At 35.9% G+C, this 13242-nt stretch overlaps 1 pseudogene; it reads right to left on the reverse strand.

The window, feature by feature from the left end:
* Positions 1 to 3744: 3744 nt before the first annotated feature.
* On the reverse strand, positions 3745 to 5325 carry LOC103003607 (E3 ubiquitin-protein ligase Mdm2-like; annotated as a pseudogene).
* Positions 5326 to 13242: the final 7917 nt, after the last annotated feature.

Genomic DNA, 13242 nt, shown 5'->3' on the forward strand with positions numbered 1-13242 from the left:
CACTCATTGCTGAATTACCAGTGAGAGTACCTTTGTTGCACAGCTACTGATGTTTGCAGATCCAAACTGGAGAAGAGTCAGGAATGCAAACAGATCTGCAAGTTAGAGGATTCACAGACCTCAGTCTTAAACCACAAAACTCCTATGATGATTATTTATAAGTCACACTTTATAGTTTCTATAAAATTGAGAACGATCACTGCAGCCCCACTACCCACAAATTGGCAGATATTTTCAAGAACTCAAACTGTTATCTGGACACCTGCAATGTCTAATGAAGAAAAGGGCTGCACATGACAATGGTTTCCACCTTAGCACTAGTAACACTGAAGGGAGATGATGAAAAGGTAAAATAGGAGTGAAAATCGGTTTATCAGGCTGCATCAGAAATGGGTGTGAGAAATCCCAGCTGCAGATTGAGGGGCCAAAAAGACAGCACCCTTCATATTTAAGGGTGGCCACCAAAATACTTCCTCAGCCACAGTGCCAGTTAGTAGTTCAAAGATTTGCACTGCCCATATTAAAAGAGAAAACTCTAAAACTTTAAGTGTATGTGAGAGGGTGGAGGTGATGGTGGTGAATAAGAGCTCAAACAGACCTTCCTTGCATTTCTGGGAAGCTCTGCAAAACAGGTAATCATCTAGGTCATCATAACAGATGATGTGGCCAAGGACTAAATCCTTTTGACAATCAATAATTGAGAACCATTTAAGGAAATAGGAATATATGAAGGAAACCAAGAAAGAGCAGCTAGAGGTAGAAGGAAAGCTAAAACTTGTGATGTCACAGAGCCCAGTGAAAGAACATTTTTGAAAACACTGAGTGATTAAAAACATCAAATATCAAGTAAGACTCAGAATGGAGAAGTGGTTTCGACAGCAAGGAGCTCAGAGATGATCACAGCGAAATTGAGCTGTCAGAGGAACCTAGCAAGGTAAAGCCTGATTCTTGTGAACGAATGAGTAAATGGGAGATACGAAAATGAGAGACAGGAAGAGTAGACACTGATTCCAAGATTATATTTAGGATGAGAGAGAGCTGAGGCTGTTTAAATAATTATGTGATGCAGTCAATATATGGTAGCAAATAATTCCTCTATCAATGGTGTCACACATGTCAATCTCCATTCTAGCTCTTCCATTTTCAAGCAGCATGACTTTGGACATTTGTCCCGGTCTCAGTCTTTTCATCTGTAAATGTGTGTCAATATACTTTCAACCCATGTTAGCTAATTGTTTTCTTTAAAAGAGGGAACAATCAATGTAGCAAGGTCTCTTGGAAAGTAGAAAGCTATAGATTCCAGAACGGAAGTGAATGAATTAATCTTACAAAGGAGGAAGGTCTCTCTTACACTGTGGTGAGTGTAAAAGACAACAATAAGGGTCCAGGTTCATTTACCTTTGTGGGTCTGGCGTTGACACATTTCCAATTTAAATGGCATTTATTTTCTCTGAAATAAGAGGTAGAATGTAGAAGGCTTAAGGGAGACGGCCTTAAAATAACCAGTGTAGTGATGATGAGAGAACAGGATTGCCAGAGGGTCTTGAGGGCCTATTCATGTTAGTGAAAATATATTTAAAGGAACAGTACTTTGTGAGGCACTCATTCTTCTCTGAACAGTGTACCTAGCCTGGCTCTTGATTAAGGAAGGACAATTGGTGTAGTCCAAAATCAGTGTTCTGTAAGGTGGGTGCGAAAGAATGACAATAGACCAAGTGAAAGGAGGATATCAGAGAGTGGGTCGACTTGAAATCTATTCAAAATTGAGAAAGATGTGGACAGGAGTAGAATAGGATACAGATACGTTGGGAATAATACTAACTGGAGAACTTGGAGGGTAGAAAGTTGTATTAAAAAACTAGGGTGTTATAAGTGAAACTTTTCCAGAATTTAAGGACCAGGGGTGTACCAGGGTGAGGGGGTATATCAGAAGGTTGGGGTTAGAGGTAAGGTGACTCATTTTATGCTTGTCATCCTTACATAATCATTAATAGTTCCCCTTTTAGTTTTCTTAATCACGCACTTAATAAATCATGTATTTATTTGTAAATCAATAAATATGAATACTAAACCTAAAATGTAATCAAGACTATATTAGTAATCCATAGGCATGTGGAATGAGACTCCATTTTCACATAGATATTTTATAAATATCTATAAATATATTTATGAGTATTTTATACTCATAAATATATTTATGAGTATTTTATAAATAGTATAATCATTACATGCATATACCCTGGATATACATTGTTTATATTCTCATTATTACCACCAACTTTCCACAGAAAGGATGAATTCTACTTTGTTCTATTTGATATATTATAAGTTACAAACTAATAAAGCTCTACTGTATTTGAGTATCACTCTTTGGCTGAGGACTAATCTCTTCAGCCGTTTGTTTCCTACTTACATATGCATACATGGTAAGTTGTGTGTGTGTGAGTGTGTATTTTTGTTTTTGAAATTTATAATAGCCATGTTCTGTCAGTGAGTAGCATACAAGTTGCTGTGCAAAATGACCCCTCAGTTCTATTCTAAACTTACAGTTCCGTTGATTTTATTGCCCTCACCTAAGTACGTACAACTGTCATATACAGGAGAGAAACACTGGAACCTAAATAGAAATGATAATCTATACTACTTTGCTTCAAATATGACTCACATTTAAACATAAATCAAGAAGTTGATGTACACAGTTTGAGAGATACTTTAGAATCCTATGTTCTGACCCTGTCTTTCTTGAAGAAAAGTGATACATAATTTTTGGATAATTCAGAAAAAAGCTATGACCTTTCTGGCTAGTTTTAAAATGAACATTTTTTTCTGTTATCACATTTCTGAATTCATCTTTCCAAATTCACTGGTTTCTAGAACTAGCCTTAAGCGAATGTCTGAAACCTAGGAAACTGCCAGGAACCATGGAATCCAGACCAAGAGGGTACTTCAGAGTGTCTTAGATTTGTTTTCAACTTAGAGGAAACAATAGATTCCACTAAATCCTGAAACTGAGTGTGAAAAAAGGCCTGATACACAGAGTTGAGCCCCCCTCCCACCAGGACAACTCCATATTCTACTATGGAGCCTTAGAAAGTTTTGTCTTGTGGATAAATTATGATTATTCTCAAAGACTTCTCAATCGACAACGTCTTTACCACCAATTCTTTATATACTAAAGTAGCCAAAGAAAAAGAAGTACAATTTAACTACATAACACCAAATATAACTACTAATTTATTTTTTTATCCGGAAAGAGTATTTTAAGAGGCTCTGAAAGAGCAGAGAAACTAAGACTCACAAGATTAAAGGGTATCTAAATATTAATATTGAATATTTCACACAAGATTTTTCTCCTTACATGAAAAGTACTAAATAAGCTACATTTAAATGCTCTATATATGTGTATATATACACACACACACACACATATATATCTCAGATACTTCTCATTTAATAGAAAGTGGATAAGATTTAAAACATAAGGAGTAGGGTTAAAGGATGAGTGGTATATCCAATTCAAATTGTATTAAAATCCAAATATAAAATATAAACAGAAGTTACATTTTCCTAAATGAAAGCAAATATTCACTATCCCCGCCAAAGTAGGTAAATTATACTATTAAGAGAAAAAATATACATGGACTGAGATACTTTCTTGCTTTGATATATGTAAAAAAATAAAAGCACTTGTTATGGTTGTCTAAATGTTTAGGGTTATATGGTTAGAAATATATAATGCTACTTTTATGGATAGGTCAACTCGGGGAAATAAATTAGCAGAATCATTTGAATTAGCTGTCTTCATACTGGGCAAGGCTTACTTCTCTCTCTCTCTCTCTTTTAAAGCTTTTTGATGTATAATTGATATACAAAAGAATTGCACATGTTTAATGTATACATTTTGATAAGTTTGGACATAAGCATACACCTGTAATGTTATCACCACGATCAAGGTACTAACCAAATCTATCACCTCCAACAATTTCCTTATGTTCTTGTTTGTGTGTAAGAACACTTAACATGAGATCTATCCTCAACATATTTTAAGTGCACAATACTATGTTGTTAACTACATATGTATATGTATATACATATATATATAAACTATTTTTTACAGCAAATCTCTAGAAGTTACTCATCTTGCATACTTTTTAAAGGTTCTTTGTACATGTGAAACATTCCATAAGATGTCCTGTGTTGCCACGGAGGATGCAACTATTTTTAGGTGGACTGTGGCAAATCACACAAAGATCAATGACATTAAGAGGAAAGCTAGATTCCATACTCTCCTCTTTGTCTTGTGTTTCTTCCCTCAAACTCACTGACATCTTCCTGGCTGTTAGAAGTGGTGCTATAAGGGTTGATGGCTGAGAATAATGCTCACCTTCTTGGGACTGGGAAGCTCAGGTGAATTTTATCATTTTCTTCAGCGTATGACTCTGAAATCATTCACTGTAGGGTTTTGTTTTTTGTGTTTTGTTTTTTCCCAATCAGGAACATCAAATCCATCTTCTCCTTGTGTTGAGTTTTCTAGACTGGCTTTCTCTGACATTTTCCCTTTATCTTCAGGAAGCTCAGTCTCACAAAAGGTCCAACATCTGTTGCAAGGCAGTGGAAGGGGAGGGTTTATTTCATTTCATAAAGTACACTTCCAGTAGTCAATTAAAGACATTTCAGGATCTTCTTCAAGTGAGTCTGTATCACTCTTCCATGTCTGATGTACAGGAACTTGGTATACCTCGCCATCTTTCTGGAGAGTTATTCTTCCGCACTAAAGCTATCATCTTCTGAATCGAGACTCAACTTCAAATTCCAGAGAATTCATCTGAAACTGAATCCTGCTCCAATCACCTGAATGTTCACTTACACCAGCATCACGGTCCGGATTTGATGGCATCTCTGTGAATTCTCTGCTACTTCTTCCACAACATATATCCCTCATTACGCAGAAAACCAGGCTTTCATCAAAGAAAGAGAAACGCTATCAGATTTCTGTGCTTTCTTTGTCATTCGCCAGGTAGTTCATCTGAATTTTCTCAGAAGTCATCGCTTCTTCCTCTGAATTCCCAAACCACTCATATCCCAGGCCTCTGGGGCTCAGGAACACACTAGGTCTGGAGGAGGTTTCTCGGGGGTGAAAGAAGCGGGACCCCTAGAGGCATTAGGGATACCCCTCCGGCTGGGCTTCTCTGTGCATCTTCCTTTCAGGCACGCAGACCTCACAGGCTCAAGGGGCTCCGGCTTGCTCGGGTCTCCCTGCGCGTCACTGGGCGTTTGCACATGTGCACTCAAGTCTCCCCATCCTCCACCAATTCCCCTTTTCATTTTCAAAATTGCCCAGGTTTGGACACAAATTCTCTTTTCATGCTATATAAAGGTCACTAAATATTATGAAGCCGAGTAAAAGGGAAGGCAGGGTGCGTGAAGGATCATCCGAATGGGTGCAGAATTCATGGCCCATCAACGAAGAAAAGAAAGAGGGCTTTAGGAAGAATATTCGTAGATGAGTACACAGTAATAAAACATAACATAATTAGGTGAAAGCTAAAAACTTAAATTTCAGTCTTCGCACACTGTAGACAGCAAGCCAGTAGAACACCTGGGACCTAACACATAACAGCACCTAACATTCACAATGGTGAATGATTCTATGTGATACTGCTCTGATTTAATTACCTTCAGAAGTCCAAGTCTGATTCCTTCCAAAATTTAGCATCTATTGCAAGCCTAATGAGTTACAAGTTGGAACTGCAGAACAGAGCCATTACAAAAATAACAGTAATCAGCATACTCTTACAGAACTCCTAAAGCGATGATTCACACAGGATTTCACAAAAAACTCCCATTAATGCTAATGAAATTGGGTAAGCTACAGGCTGAAACTCTCCTATACATTGATAGGTGAATAGTTCCCTGAGGTACTTACTTAGATGAGGGAACTTAATTTTCTCTCCACTAATCCTCTCTGGATGAAAAATAAGAAATCATGCTTTCGATTTCTTTTTAAAGTAGATGGCACAAATTCAGAAGCATTCGAGTAGATTAATCAAAAGCCACATTAGGGCACAGTCTAGATCATTTTTTTAAAAATTAATTAATTTATTAATTTATTTATTTTTGGCTGCATTGGGTCCTCGTTGCTGCGTGCCGGCTTTCTCTAGTTGCAGCAAGCGGGGGTTACTCTTCGTTGTGGTGCCCAGGCTTCTCATCGCGGTGGCGTCTCTTGTTGTGGAGCACGGGCTCTAGGCACGCGGGCTTCAGTAGTTGTGGCTCGCAGGCTCAGTAGTTGTGGCTTGCGGGCTTAGTTGCTCCGCGGCAAGTGGGATCTTCCCAGACCAGGGCTCAAACCCGTGTCCCCTGCATTGGCAGGTGGTTCTTAGTCACTGCGCCACCAGGGAAGTCTCTCTAGCTCAGTTTTGACCAGTCAAACCTTCTTCCATTCAGATGGATGCCAGTTGGCCAAAATCTTGAGAAGTCAGTTCTGTTTGTGGCTCTGAAAGTAAGCCATTAAGTTCATTCAATCTTGCTTCTTTGAGATTCTAGAAGAAGAAACTGTGCAATTATGTGAGGGAACTAGTTGAGAAGAAATAGGAATTCCTGATTGCCTTAGTATGAATTGAACAGTTCCATCACTGATTTAATTAGCTGCCTAGGGAAGGAAAGATCATGAAATGTTGAGTTAGAAACAATGTAAGACCATTCAAAGACTTATACAAAATGATAGGACAGGTATAATTAAGTTTCTGGGGCAGAAGTGTTATTTTGTGTATTTCAGAGGAAAGTAGCAACTTTCATTACCATGTCAGGGTTTTTGTCAGATAATGATCATTATGATAATATCAACTTGGTTGTATACAGTTCTTGACCAGGGCAAAATAAATTTTCTATTTATCTTCTCATTTATTACAACTTCCTGGTATATAGGTAGGACTGTGTTATGGTCTTATTTTGTAATTGACAAAGTGAGGCTCATTTTGGTAAGTTACCGCATAGAAAATAAGTGGTAGGCCCTAAAAATAAAACATTGTAAATAAAATAAGTATGCTGATTTTGATGAAGAGGATGAAGTCACAGAAAGCAGTCTTAAAATCTCATTTAGCTGACCTTTATTCTTTTACAGCTGATGCAATTAAGCCTTAAAATGGGAATTTTCTAAAAGTCATTGCCCAGTATCGTAATGTCAGAAGAATTCTAGTGTCTTGCCTTTTGGTTAGTGATATTTAGAAAGTTTTAAAAATAGGGATAGATCCCCAAATACCAAAATATGTCTTTGATTATATTATCCGTGAACACATAAATAGTTGCTATTATTTGTTGCTCAGTGAAAAGTATCTGATGCTTCTTATTGTGACTAAAACCCAAATTACACTGAATTTAGCAGACACATTTTGGCTAATTATGTGGCTTTAAGCAAATATAAAAAGTTTGCTAATTTATTAGACATTAAGAATCAGTGCCACTACACATGGCATTTTAAAAATGACTAGTATAAAATCTACAATTATAGTTGGAGATATCTCAGTAATTGATAGGATAAGTAAAGTAAAAATCAGTAAGAACAACACTATCAACTAACTTGACCTACTTAACATTTACAGGACAGAGGGCAGAAACCTAAAAACAGAAGAATACATTTTTTTTCAAGTGCACACACACTATTCACCAAGATAGATCATATTCTGTGACACAGATTCTAGAATGAAACTGCACAACATATATCCTCAGACCACAATGGAATGAAACTAGAAATCAATAGATAATAATTGAAAAATTATCAAATATTTTGAACTTTAAAAATATACCCCTGAATAAATCCTGTGTCAAAGAAGAAAACAAAAAAGAGATTAGGAGAGATTTTGAATTAAATGAAAGTGAAAATACAACATATCAATATTTATGTGATCGGTTTAAGTGGTGCTTAGAAAAAATTGGTAACACTGGGAAAAAAAGAAATGTTTCTAATCAATATTTGGAGATTCAACTTAAGAAAGTAGAAAAAAAAGAGCAAATTAAATTCAAAAAAAATAAACGAGCAAAAATCAGTAAAACTCAGAATATAAAATAAATACAGAAAATCAGAAAACCAAAACTGAAAAGATCAATAATAAAATTGATAAAACTCTGGCCAGACTAATTAAGAAAAAAAGAGAGAAGACACAAATTACCAATGTCAAGAATAAAAGAGGGAACCTCACCTCAGATCCAAAGACATTAAAATATACAGGAACATTATGAACAACATTATGACTATAAATTTGACAGCTTAGGTTGAATGGACAAATGCTTTGAGATAAATACCTAAAAAGGGTGAATTTTACTATATGTAAATTTTATTTCAATAAACCTGACTATTAAAAAAAGGAGAGATTGGGTTATTCAGGAAAGGAAACAAAATGTACCACTGCTGTAACTATCAGTGATATGTTCTTTGATATGCTTTACACTGATATGTTCTTTTTTTTAATAATGTTGTTTTTATTTGTTTGTTTTTATAGCTCAGCCTAACATTTTTGGCCAACATGAAGATTATACACAGGTGCTTAAAGCTCAATCTCGTAATATCTACAAAGTACACATTTATTTCCACAGTTTTCCTTCCATCATTTTTCTTTAACTGATCTTGTATTTAAGACACTTGATTCACTTCCACTTTTTTATATTTTCTAGTACAAGTGAAGATTTTTGATATAAAATACAGAGCTAAGAGTCATTTTCCCTCCCTAGAATGTGGCAGATCCATTTGGTAACATTATTTATTTTTCCTTGATTTGAACCTTAGGAATTTGACTAAATTGTAATGAAGCTAAAGAGTCTACATGGACTGATATTTTGGGGGAGATTTGAAATCGTTGCATTACATTTGCACCTCATCTTAGCTGTGGGCTTTGTGTGCTGGTAGTCAATCACTTGTATAAAATAAAAATGCTTTCTAACATGAGCATTAAGTATTGATTAAGTTATTAATTCCCCAATAGATCCAGGAAGAGAAAAAAAATAGATCAAGATAGTCTTTATTAGTCAGAGTGATAAGAATAACATGATAGCCATAATTTATCGAACACTTACATGTGCCAGTGTGTTAGGCAATTTTCATTCATTACTTCATCCTTATAACATCATTAAGACTTGAGAATAATTCTCATTGTACCACAAGGACTGGTACTAAAGACTAAGATATATTCTGCCAAATAAATTAGCAAAACTTAAGGGGAAAAAAATCACCAGTGTTAGCAGTGGCTGTTGGGAAATGTATGAATTCAAACTTGCATTGTGGATGGGTGGTTAAATTGTGCAAAAACCATCTAATTAAGTAATTTCTAATATATATCAAGAGCCATGATAACATAAAACACAAAACACGTGAAGGTGCTTTATGTTTTGTTAGATTAAGCCTTGAAACATACTCTAAAGGAATAATCCAGGCTACACAAAATAAAAACAAAAACCTGAGATTAATGATATTAATTTGAGCAGTAGCCATAATATTATTTTATTTATTTAACAATATTTAATAATATTTAATATTGAACAATATTTATTTTAAATTTATATTTAACAATATGTAATATGCAACAATAATTGTTAAATAAAATGCAATGTAGCCATATGACTTTATATTAAATGCAATATGCCACACACCCAGCCATATGTATATATGCATGCATATGCATAAATATATATATACATACATATACATATGTGTGTATAAAAATAAATACAGCTCTATATTTACATTTCCTCTGATTAAAACTATTTTCAAAAGTGTGATGCACAGACTAGATTGAAGTGGCCAAAAATTTAATGTCTAATATTTCTCACCACTTAGGTTATATTCCTGCAACAGTGAATTATTTATAGTACTCCAAGTAAAGCTGTGGTATGAGCTTTGATTTGTGTATTTCTTTTTCCTGGAATGATCTTCCTGTCCTTCCTATTTTGAGGCAGTCCAACTTATTCCTTTAGATAACACCCAGGAATTATCTTTTCTGAGACTCTATCTCTACTTCCTTTCTATGTACACCTAAGGTTCCTGCTAACAGTTCTATCCTAGACTCTGACACATTATTATAAGGTGGTCTCTTTGTTGGCTTTGTAGGAGGCTTCCATCTCCACTGGGACCCTTTGTGAGCTCAGAGACTGTTCCATTTCTTCTTTATCTTCCCAGGATCTGGCAAGTTCTGGATGTATAGCAGCATCATAAGCATCCCAAGAACTGAACCTATATGATCTGAAGTTCAAGCAGTGTTTATAATAAGATAGTATGATTACATTAGGATAGTAAGTTTTCATTTTTAAATTTCTCATAATTTTACACTGTGGTTATATTGTTTTTATAATGATGAAAATATATGCATTCAAACAAAATGAAATAGGATGCCGATGCATACTAATGTCTATCTATAATTTAACAATACCACTCTTCAACCAGCAAATTGTAGAAATACCTAGAGATATAAGTATGATATATTTCATGACAAACTTTAAATGTTTACTTGAAATCTGGGGTCAAAATTGAACAAAACTTATATGAAAAAGGAACGGTGCATGTCCATAGAAGGCAACCCTATATGTCATTGAAAAGTATATTAAAGCATGAAAACTGCAAATAATTTAGACAAACATAAATGAATAAGTATTGTTACAAAACACAATATATATAGCTGAGGGTAAACTCTGTCAGCTAACAAGGAAAACTAGGTGTCCTTAAAAACTTAAAACAGAAGGAGGAAATAATAAAGATGGCAATTATACAATATAGAGAGATTCCGGATATTTAGCTAGGAAGATGTCCTTTCGTAAACATACAGTTTGTGTGCACTCTGGCACCATCGTGGACATGTGACACGGCATTTTGAATTCCTGTGATTGTTTTGATTTCTGGGAAGTAAGGGAGCAGTAGCAGGAAATTATTTTAAATTTCCTAAAGACACTTACTTGAGCAGGCTTCTTAGATTTACTGCACAATGGTTGGGTAGCTGCTTTTTGGCTTCAGTGGAGACCTGATTTAGGGAGTGTAGACCAACTAATTGATTGCGGGGTGTTAAAACAGGAGGAAAAACACGGAACTTGTGTGGGAATACTGAGCCTCTCTGAGGTGGTGTTTTTCTTTCAAAATACCAACAGTAAGGTACCATCTGACACATTAAAAGTTCTGGAGGCCAAAAAGTTTATTTGAAAAACCCTATTGTGACACCCTAAGTAAAAGAATCTCTAAAAAGAGAAAGCTGAAAAAAAGAAGCCAAAAATAGAAATCACAGTACAAAAGGAAATAACTAAGTTAAAGCACAGACATGATAACTAAGCATAGAACAGAACATCTTTGATCCTAAAGGCATATCCAGAAACCATCAAAGGCAAATGTTACAGGTAAAAGCAATAAAAAGGATTACCTCGAGAGAAAGGAAAGGCATATATTTAGATGCACAGTTAGGAGAGAAAACAAAACCAGGCAAGCAGTGAAAGATCTGAAAATTGAAAGGGAAAATCAAATCAGTGGCTTTTCTGCCTCATCCATCTGCCGGCACCCAGATAGCACACTTTGGAGTCCAATAGAGTGAAAACAAGATTGGGCAACTTCAGCAGAAACACATCCTCTCCATTTTTAAAATAATGAAAACAGTAACAGAGGCATGACTAGGAACCAAATAGGAGAAACATCCAGGAAATTGCAGAAGGGACAGTCGGAGAGGCAGTGAAAGGGAGTTTATTCATTGGAATGAAAATTCAGCATGGCTGGACCAGGCTACATGTTTCAATGGCCTGGAAAAAAAAATGTGCCGAGAAAACTGTGAACTGTCTAATGATCACATTTGGTCAAGCAAGAAAAAGGTTCTGGGCTGCTGGGGAAGAGCTGGATCTAGCTCGGAAGTGATCATAGGAGGCTGTTTAAATTCCCAATCATGGCACTGAGTCCTCACCATCTGCCCACAGGGTTTCACCCACAGCACCTCCTCCTTGGGTCCTTGGCATGGGCTCTCTGTCGTTGTCACAGCTGCTCCTGAGAATAAACCCAGACACTTTACTGAGGTTTAAAACAACCTATGTCTTCTGGATCATGCCTTCATGCCAGCCTCTCTCCTATCATTCTCCCCCATGTTTACTAAGCTCCGGCCACTCTTTCCTTCCACGAATACTTGAAGCTCAGCCATCAAATTTGTGTCTTTACACATGTTATTCCCCCTGGAAAAAGTCATCTCCATTTCCCCTCATTCAGGTATCACTTTATCAGAGAGGTTGTACACCCCTCTATCCTTCACTATCACATCACACTTTTAATACCTCATAAAATGTATCAACATGTGAAATAAGCATGTGTAATTATTTAGTTACTCTGCTTTTTATGACTCCCACAAAATATAAACTCTAAGAAAGCAGAAACCTGGTTTGCTCACCACTCAATCTGAAACAACTAGAGGACTGAATACTATCTAGCAAGAATTCAGTAAATGTTTCTTTAATTAAGGGGTTGATTGGCAGAGGAACAGTGATCATTCCAGGCTTGAAGCAAAGATGAGGAAGAACAGATACATTGTTTCAGGAAAGGTGCAGGGCATGTTATATACATTACTTCATTTAATGCTCCACCAAACCTGAGATGTAGGTATTATTACCCACACTTTACAGATAACAATTGAGGCTAAAAACATTGCAATAACTTAAAGTCATGTAAAGAGGGAAAAGTTCATTTCAAATCTGATTCTGGATTCCATGTTCTACCAAATTTACCATACTGACCCTTCATAATTTTGGTCATTTCCTTCCCTAATCGGCTCATTTTGCAACATCTTCTGTGAATCAGAGTATATATAATAACCTTCTTCCTTGAGTGATATCTTGTTCTGATCATCAGTTGGACTTTTAGCAGAAAATAAGTGAATTCAAGATGCTAGCTATCATTTTTATGCATCTATTCTATTTCTCTGACTAAGCAATAAAAATCTTTTAGGGCAATAATCTTATCTATTTCTTCTTTGCCTGCCCTGTTTTACCATTGGCCCCGCTATATCCCCAAGGCTCTGACCTTCTGTACCCCCTATCCTCTTTTATCCCCTGCCCTCCTATGTCTTCTGCATCCTTATGTGTTCTGCCCTACCTTGAACCACAATTCTCTACACATCAAGATAAGCTGGTTAATAAGTCAGCATAAAAATAAGAGAAATTATAGTTAATAAACTCCCTTATTTCCAGACACATGTTCATCATTTTTATGATAATGGCTGGAAGATGAATAGGACAGCAAAA

This window comes from Balaenoptera acutorostrata, chromosome 12 (assembly GCF_949987535.1).
Source record: "Balaenoptera acutorostrata chromosome 12, mBalAcu1.1, whole genome shotgun sequence".
Classification (NCBI taxonomy): domain Eukaryota; kingdom Metazoa; phylum Chordata; class Mammalia; order Artiodactyla; family Balaenopteridae; genus Balaenoptera; species Balaenoptera acutorostrata.